The 9900-nt window shown below is 45.1% G+C and overlaps 1 pseudogene; it reads right to left on the reverse strand.

Moving 5' to 3' along the window:
• Positions 1-3373: 3373 nt before the first annotated feature.
• On the reverse strand, positions 3374-3579 carry LOC118000513 (annotated as a pseudogene).
• Positions 3580-9900: the final 6321 nt, after the last annotated feature.

Genomic DNA, 9900 nt, shown 5'->3' on the forward strand with positions numbered 1-9900 from the left:
AATATCTCCTGGAAGGGACATTTTCTTTTCTTTTCTTTTCTTTTTTTTTACATGTGTCTGGTGTCCCGATTTTTACAGCTGCTGCCCAGGGGATACCTCTTGATTGTCTGGCCCTCTAAGCTAAGGGAGCTTACATTCCTGGTCTCACGAGACTATAACATTCAGAGTCACCCAAAAGGGAGATTATACCCTTGTCTTATGCTCTGATTTTTGTAGTTGCTGGCAAGAGACACCTCTGCATGGCCTGGGTCTCATGGCCAGTGGGGCTTAGTTAACGGGTGCTACATGACTCTATATATCTACATAGTTTTAAAAGCCGGTTTTTATATTTCCTGATTTTTAGGTTTGCTTCCCCCATTTTTATGGATGCTGCCCAGGGGATGGCCCTTGATTTCCTCGCTCTGGTGGCCAGGGGACTTCCATTCCTGGGTTGCATAGGACTGTAACAATCAGAGAGACAATTGGTAGGCTACCATCCCCAGGACCCTGCACACACCCAGTCTTTCTGTGAAAGAGCCTCTTTGCCTGACCTGGAGCTTTGGCCTGAGGGATAGGCTTCACGTTTGATACATATTTTTTTTTTAATATTTTTATTTATTTATTTGACAGAGAGAGACACAGTGAGAGAGGGAACACAAGCAGGGGGAGTGGGAGAGGGAGAAGCAGGCTTCCCGCGGAGCAGGAAGCCCGATGCGGGACTCGATCCTAGGACCCTGGGATCATGACCTGAGCCGAAGGCAGATGCTTAACCGACTGAGCCACCCAGGCGCCCCTGGATTTGATACATATTTAGTGGCCTACAGAGCTGCTCTCAAGGAATACGGGCTGTAGATGCCAGCCTGGTACTCTCCCTCAGCCTTGCTGCAGCTCGCTGCCATCTCCCAGACAAGAGCTTAAACACTTGCCTGGAGCCCCGATCTTTGTGACTGCCTTCCGGTGGATGCTCCCAGATTACCTGGCTCTGGTGGCAGCAGGGCTTCTGCTTGTGGTCCCGCAGGACTCTGTATATTTGCACACTTTCAAGAGTTGCTGCCTGAGGGTCTAGTTTCAATCAGCTTGAAGCTAGGTGCTGAGATCCTCCCCTTTGGGACACTGACCGGTCTTGGCAGATACTTAACTACGGAAGCTATTTAAAAACATAATAGGGTGCTGAGATGAGCACACAGGTTTGAGAGACAACCAAGAGCTAGGGCAGGTTTAAGCTACAAGATTCATCTCCTACACGAACTGGTTTACATAAATTGGTCTGAACTGACTGATTACTAGCAATGAAATTGAATCAGTGATAAAAAAAAAAAATCTCCCAACAAACAAAAGTTCAGGACCAGATAGCTTCACTGGTGAATTCTACCAAACATTCGAAGAATTAATACTAATCCTTCTCAAATTCTTCTAGAAAATATAAGAGGAGGGAACTCTGCCAAACTCATCTTATGAGGCCAACATTACCCGTATTACAAACCAGACAAGGATGCCAATATCCCTGATGAACATTTATGCAAAAATCATCAAAATATTAGCAATCCAAATTCAACAATATATTAAAAGGATCATACACCATGATCAAGTGGGATTTATTCCAGGAATGTAAGGCAGGTTCAAATCAAATCAATCAATGTGATACACCACATTAACAAAATGAAGGATAAAAATCATATGATCATCTCAATAGATGCAGAAAAAGCATTTGACAAAATTCATCCCTTTATCATAAAAATTCTCAACAAAATGGGTATAGAGGGAGTGTATCTCAAAATAATAAGGGCCATATATGACAAGGCCACAGCTAACATCATACTCAACAGTGAAAAACTAAAAGTTTTTGCTCTAAGATCAGGAACAAGACAAGGATGCCACTTTTATTCAACATATTACTGAAAGTCCTACCAGAAAAATAAATGAAAAGTATCTAAATTGGAAAGGAAGAAATAAAATTCTCACTATTTGCAGATGACATGATATTATGTATAGAAGACCCTAAAGATTCGACCAAAAAAACTTAGAATCAATTAATTCAGTAATGTTGCAGGATATAAAATCAATATGTAAAAATCTATTGCATTTCTATATATTAACAATGAACTATCAGAAAGAAAACAACTCCATTTACAATTGCGTCAAGAAGAGTAAAGTACCTAGGAATAAATTTAACCAAAAAGGTGAAAGACCCGTACTCTGAAAACTATAAGACATAAGGAAAGAAATTAAAGAAGACACAAATAAATGGGAAGATATTCCATGCTCATGTATTGAAAGAATTAATATTGATAAAATGTCCACACTACCCAAAGCAATCTACAGATTTAGTGCAATCCCTATTGAATTCCAGTAGCACTTTGTCACAGAAATAGAACAAACAATCCTAAAATTTTTATAGAACCACAAAGACCCTGAACAGCCAGAGCAGTCTTGAGAAAGAAGAACAAAGCTGGAAACATCACAACTCCCTGATTTCAAGCTCTTTTACAAAGTTACTATAATACAGTATGGTACTGGCATAAAAACAGACACATAAAACAGTGTAACAGAATACAGAGCCCAGAAATAACCCCTTGTATATATACAGTCAATTAATTATGACCAAGGAGCTAAGAATATACAATTTGGAAAGGACAGTCTCTTCAATAAATGATGTTGGGAAAACTGGACTGCTACATGCCAAAGAATGAAACTGGTCCACTATACACAAAAATTAACTTAAAAAGAATGAAAGACTTAAACATAAGACCCAAAGCCACAAAACTCCTAGTAGAAAACACAAGCAGTAAGCTCTTTGACATAAGAGTTGGTGATGATTTTTTAAAAATCTGACACCAAAAACACCAAAAGCAAAAATAAACAATGGGACTATATCAAACTAAAGAGCTTCTGCACAGCAAAGGAAACCATTAACAAAATGAAAAGGCAACATACTGAGTGGGAGAAAATAGGCAAATCATATATCCAATAAAGGGTTAATGTCCAAAATATATAAAGAACTCATGCAACTCAATAGTAAACAAACAAACAAAAAGCAATTGATTAAAAACTGGGCAGAGGATCTGAAGAGACATCCCCCTCCCAAGGTAGAGTATTTTAGTTATTAGCAGTTACCAAATAAGCTGAAGGTGAATTTCTTCCAAGGAGCTGCTCATAATTTGCTTTGTTGAGGGCGCCTGGGTGGTTCAGTCAGTTAAGCATCTGCCTTCAGCTCAGGTCATGATCCCAGGGTCCTGGGATTGAGTCCTGCATTGGGCTCCCTGCTCAGTGGGGAGTCTCCTTCTCCCTCTCCCTTTGCCGCTCCCCCTGCTCGTGCTCTCTCTCTCTAATAAATAAATAATCTTTAAAAAATCAGCTTTGTTGAGAGGAGGCGAGGAGCTGTTTTACTGTTCCTCTATAAGATATTGCATGTGTTTTTATCCTTGAAAGGGGTTTCTGAGGTTGCTATCCCTATCAGCAAGGGGTCGCTCCTGGGGTGCTCCTCCCAGTAGGACACCTGTGAAACCTTTACTCTCTCAGTAGAAGCTCTTCCATTCTCAAATGCCGCACACTTGTCCTTGCCTGGATGATGCTGGTGGTGCTTGCTGTTTTGCTCCACATCTTCAGTTACTATTTTTACCTGAAACCAGTAAGACTTCCTGTGGCCCACTGTTTTCAGGTTGTAAGTGGTGGAATGAATCTGGAGCTTTCCACCGCTCTCCAGATCCCAGGCCAGAGGGGCTGACCTCCTGAGTCTGGGTGCAGTCAGGGCTTCATGATTGTCAAAATCACTCCGCAGCTGGTTCTAATGTCTGAAGAGACATTTTTCAAAGAAGACATCCAGATGGCCAACAGACACATGAAAAGATGCTCAAGATCACGAATCATCAGGGAAATCAAATCAAAACCACAGTGAGATATCACCTCAGGCCTGTCAGAATGGCTGAAATCAAAACCACAAGAAACAACAAGTGTTGGCGAGGATGTGGAGAAAGGGGAACCCTCTTACACTGTTGGTGGGAATACAAGCTGGTGCAGCCACTCTGGAAAACAGTATGGAGGTTCCTCAAAAAATTACAAATAGAACTACCCCATGATCCAGCAATTCCATTTCTGGGTATTTATCCAAAGAACACAAAAACACTAAAGTCTGGAAAATATATGTACCCCATGTCCTTTGTAGTGTTACTTACAATAACCAAGGTATGGAAACAACCTAAGTTTCCACTGATGGATACATGGATAAAGAAATTGTGGTATATGTATATTCAATGGACTATTATTCAGCCATAAAAAAGAGTGAAATCTTGCCACTTGAGACAACACAGATGGGTCTCAAGAGCATTATGCTAAGTTAAATAACTCAGAGAAAGACAAATACTGTATGATCTGTCTTATATGTGGACTCTAAAAAAGTAAATCAAGCTCACAGATACAGAGAACAGTTTGGTGGTTGTCAGAGGTGGGGGACTAGAGGGGTGTGAAAATGGGTGAAGGGGAGTCACAAAGAAAAAAAAGTTAAAAAAATAATAAAAATAGAAAATAGAAGGTATAATTGAGTCACATTCTTTGAATCTATGGTTACATATAGATGTAAATATTCGAAAAATATCCTATACAGATAACAACCCAGGCTCATATCTGGGTGTTACATATGGAATTAATTAAACTACATTTAGGTTACTTTTTTTTTTTTTTTAGATTTTATTTATTTGACAGAGAGATACAGCGAGAGAGGGAACACAAGCAGCGGGAGTGGGAGAGGGAGAAGCAGGCTTCCCGCCGAGCAGGGAGCCCGATGCGGGGCTGGATCCCAGGACCCTGGGATCATGACCCGAGCCGAAGGCAGACGCTTAATGACTGAGCCACCCAGGCGCCCCATACTTTTTAAATTAAAAAATAGACATTCCATTATGGAAAACGTTTACTATTATTGACACACCGATGCGTATCCATCACAGATATCCATTATTAAGCAATATCCATGATGGATACACATTTTTTCTGAAGGTGGTGATATGCATCTTGGCTTTGGGGATACATTTTTAATATGCTTTAAAAAATACAAGAATCAGCTAGAATACTATTGTCCTTGTTTTAAGTAAAGAAAAGTTCATTATTCCTTCAGGATGTATACTTTGACCATGAAATTGAAGTCTAAAATCAAGTCAAAGGGCAATGTTGAGTTAGAAAAAAAGTCCTGAAAATAAAACAATCCATGTGTTGAAAGAAAGAAAGAGAGAAAGAACTTGGGTTGATGGAGGCAAGAGGTTGATCTGTTCACCCTCTGCAGACCAAGCCAGGGCGCTCATGGATGTGGGTTGGTTTGGCTCTGCCCCAGTGACTCAGGGGCTGCTTGTGGGGCTTAGCGGTGATGCTTGCTTGTTTGTTTTTTAGCTTTGAGTCCTTGCCTGGTTTGGAACTTTCCAGCCCCGGCAGTTTTCTCCTCAGCACCGTGTCTTTTGCTGAGGACGGTAAGTCGCTCTCCTGTGAGAAGGGGCGGCCAGGCCTCGGGAAGGAGCCAGCCGGGGGTCTAGCTCCATCTCTTCGTTAATTCAGCAAGGCATGTCATCTCCTGAAAGCTCAGTGTCTCCATCTGTATGCAGAGTAAGCCCTCTGGCTTCCAGCTGAAAATGGGTCGTGACCAGAAAACTAAGGACTGTCGAATGGCCTTTGGGAAGCTACCGCTGTCACGCAGAAAACCGGGCCTCCGGGAAAACCCTTGGAAGAGGAGAGCACGAGGAGAGGGAATCTCAGGCGAGCCCGGCTAGGGGCCTTCCCGTGAGCCCGGGCCCAGCGTGGCTCGTACAGGATGCCCGAGCCTCCCTTTCACGGTGTCCGGAGCCGCAGAGAGTAACAGGCCCGCTGACACCGGCCGTGGACACCTGTGCGTGCCCGGCACCCTACAGTTTGCACACATTAGCTGCTGTGCTCTGCAGACTGCCCCGGCCTTTGTTGCTCCCGGGAGTCTCATCTCTTGCAGAAAGTTTTTCTCCCCGATCTGATGAGTCCCGGCCCTGCCCCTGGGCAGTCCCTCGGATCCCCACAGAGCACAGCATTCTCTCCACAAGGGAACGGACTGGACGAGGGGAAAGACTGGGCAGATGGGCCAACCCCAGAGCTTGCTGGATCTCCGAGGAGGGCCTTCCCACCTGGGGCGAGGGCCTGCCGCCACCGGCCGCACCTCGGCCCAGGGCTAGTCGGCCCGCCTCCCAGAGAGAGCAGTTTAAGCCGGAGCCGGAGCTAGTCCGTGCCCGGCGCCCCGTCTGATGTTGGGGAAGAGTGACCTCTAGTGGTAGTTCTTGGACGAGACGCCGCGGCTTCCCGCCGCCTGGGTGAGCCCCCCATCGGTCGGGGGAGTCAGGGGGCGGAGCTTGAGTGGGTGCGGCCGAGAGAGGCGGGGAGGGCGGGCACTGTGGACTCCTGAGCTCCAGGAAGCTGGATCCTGCACAGCTGGTTTGTCCGGCCTGCTCTTGGGCATGAGCACATCTATCTCTGCTTCTCTTGTAACACCCAAGACTCTGGGTGTGGAGCAGCCCACAGAGGCAACAAGCTCCCCAGCCTCTGTGACTAAAGAAGGGGAAGGTGGGAAGGGCATCAGGTAGTGTGTCTGGGTATGAACGAGGGCACCTGGTTGTCTGTTGAGAGCACCAACCCGCAAGTGGTCTCCATCTGTGCCTCCGTGGACCCGCAATGCCCAGTCCTGTCTTCAGCAGGGGTGAGTGGAGAGGGGGCAGCTTCTCAATGTGTGAGCAGGCCAATGTTGGGGGGGCAAGCTCTGCAACACAGCAGGACTGCCTGGTGACTTTGGCTTTTCCATCCCACCATCTCCGTCAACACCACCCCATTCTTTGAGATGGGCAGTTTTTTCCAATCTTCAGCAAAGAGCTACACAGTTCAGATTAAAGCCTCCCTTCCCTTCTAAACAGATTGCCTTGCCTAAGCCCCCTCTTCTAAGGACCTTAGGAGCTACCACCTGCCACAGGACATATTTCCATGTGCCTAGGAGGCAGAGGCTTCAGGAAATGACTTGGTATAAGCATGCTTGAAGGGAGAAGCTTCTCAGCACTACACCCTCCCCCTCCTCAGTCTGAAATACATTCAGAGCCTTTTTTTTCCTTGCTGTTGTTTCCTATGAATGATAATCTGTCTTCACACTGTGACTTTACTGAGTTTAATGAGACCCAAAACTCCTGCAACTACAAGGTCAAATTGAGTGCTCTCTGTGTATAATTTTTACCCATTCTATTTCTAATCATAAGTAGGGTAACCACGTCTCCCAGTTTGCCTGGGACTGTCCTGGTTTTCATCTGCCTCCCTGGCGTAATCATTAACATTGTTCCCTTTTACTCTGGAAAGGGTCCCATTGAGATGGTAAATTACACTGTCACCCTAATCACAGGTCATCTCTGTAAGAAAACATGAAGGCATGAGGATACAGAGGATGTGAGAGATAAGGTTACCCCGAATTTGAGATTTAAATTGGTTATTACAATCTTGGCATAATTAGCTCTCAGCTTCTTGGCAGCTGGAAAAAAAGAAAAACATAAAGGGCTGTGAAGTTGATTCTATCTTGTAAAACGATGCGTATTGTGTCTTCTGAAGGGACATGTTTATCAGGCACTAAACTTGAGGAGGAATTTTAAACATAAATTATTATACAAGGGACACTGAGTAACATAAGGGACCATGTCTTCCGTGGTAGTTTTCATGAAGTTTCTATGTGGCTATGTTTTATATGGGTCCTCAAAGTGACTGTGGCTTTCCAATTCTCTTTGTGAAAAAGGGGAGGGAATAAAAATGATTTCACAGGGATTAACGAAGATACTATGTGTGCCTGTGCCAGGGAGACTATAAAAATCATAACTTTTATCATTTGCACTCTTACTGTCTTGTCCACAATCCTTCTTTTATTGACGGGGAAGCCAAGGCCCAGAGAGGGAGGAAGAGACGTAGCTAGTTAGTGGCAATACTGGGGTTAAGACTCCTGTTTAACTCTAAATGCTACCAAAACTTCCAAACTTCTGTTTGCCAAGATGTTATTGAGATTCTGTCAGGCCACCTGTGGGGGGCGCTATGGGGGGTGGTGGAGGAGAATCAGAAAGGCATTCCAGGCCTTGGACCATGGTGGGGCTAGTGGCCCAAAACCAGAGGCTAGAAATGGTGTTTTAAGTCACCACCATAAAAAGATGTTACTGGGCGCCTGGGTGGCTCAGATGGTTAAGCGTCTGCCTTCAGCTCAGGTCATGATCCCGGGGTCCTGGGATCGAGTCCCGCATCGGGCTCCCTGCTCAGTGCAGAGCCTGCTTCTCCTTCTCCCTCTGCCATTCCCTCTGCTTGTGCTCTTCTATCTCTCTGTCAAATAAATAAATAAAATCTTAAAAAAAAAAAAATGTTACTAACATGATTTTCTTTTAGTATCTGGTGGTGTTCGTCTGAACTACTTCTGCCTAAAAAGAACCAGACATCTGTTTTTTGTCGGTTAAGAAGAGCCTGTTCTCTTTCTGGCCTCCGGTGACACAGCCCTTGGGGGAGGGGGAGCTGGTGTCAGTGGTGGAGTTTTCCAGCATTAGAGTGCAACCTTCTTTTCAGCTTCCCTTCTCCAGGTCAGTGGGTCTCAAAGCGTGGTCTCAGACCAGCAGCCTCAGCGTCACCCAGAGACGTGTTAGGAATGCAGATCCTCAGGCCCTGCCCCAGACCCGCCAAATCAGAAAAGGGCTGATTCTGGTGCACGTGAAGGTGTGAGGACCATTGCTCCAGACTGTTCTTAAGGCCCCGGTGGCCTCAAAGAGCCAAGAGAAGCAGACCCACAGCGGGCCCTCCCCCTTATCCTTCCTCCCACCCCCTCGGTGGGCTGTCCTTTCCAAACTCCCAACAACCATTGCCTTTTTAGGCGTGACCATCGCTGGGGGACTTACTCAAAAGGGAAGAAGTAGCATGGCCTTTGCGTGCTGGCTTACCTAGCCAGTACCACCCCCGGACAGTAAAATCTACCTTTACCAGCACTTCATGTACACCCGATTCAAGAGCCCTACAATCCAATGGCCCAAATGAGTTCTGTTTTCAAGAAAAAAACCATTTATCTCTTCAGCCTCTGAAGTCTATGGCTCATTTTCAGTTGAAATAAACTAAAAAGGATCCCATCAATTTTTCTTAAGGTAATCAGTTCTCCAGGAAGTAAAAGCCATAGCAATCCAGAATGCAGAACTCTGTAGAAACTGCTATTCCTTTCTACAAAAAGCTTTCACATTTCCAAATGGGTCTCCATAGAAATAGTTTATCTAAATAATGCAATATATGTTAAGAAAAAAAAAAAAGAAGAAGAAGAAGGTAGTGGGAGGGGAAGAATGAAGCGGGGGAAATCGGAGGGGTAGACGAACCATGAGAGACGATGGACTCTGAAAAACAAACAGGGTTCTAGAGGGGAGGGGGGTGGGAGGATGGGTTAGCCTGGTGGTGGGTATTGAGGAGGGCACATTCTGCATGGAGCACTGGGTGTTGTGCACAAACAATGAATCATGGAACACTTCATCTAAAACTAATGTTGTAATGTATGGGGATTAACATAAGAATAAAAAAAAAAAAAAAGAAATAGTTTATCTGCACCTGAAAGAAGACTGATACGCTTTTCAAAGCACAATAAGCCTAACGGTTTCAGCTGCTCAGCCGGCCCTTGCCCCAGACCAGTGTTGTGGGTGCAGGCTTATCAGTGGGGAAAGAGCCCTCAACCCTCCCTGCTGAGGGCTTTTCTTGACCGAGATGTAAACTAAGAAGGAAATGAGAATTTTGTCTGCATGGACCTCAAATTGCCCTTTTCTGTCTTTCTTTCCAGTGAAACTTTCTGGACTATGCAAGGCACTCTCCCCCAAGCATTATTTTGTAGGCAACGTGCTGGCAGGAGGGTGGGAATTTATTCTACTCAGCATGGCAAAGGGGAAGCTG

This window comes from Mirounga leonina, unplaced genomic scaffold, assembly GCF_011800145.1.
Source record: "Mirounga leonina isolate KUSES-001 unplaced genomic scaffold, KU_Mleo_1.0 Mir_115, whole genome shotgun sequence".
NCBI classification, from domain to species: domain Eukaryota; kingdom Metazoa; phylum Chordata; class Mammalia; order Carnivora; family Phocidae; genus Mirounga; species Mirounga leonina.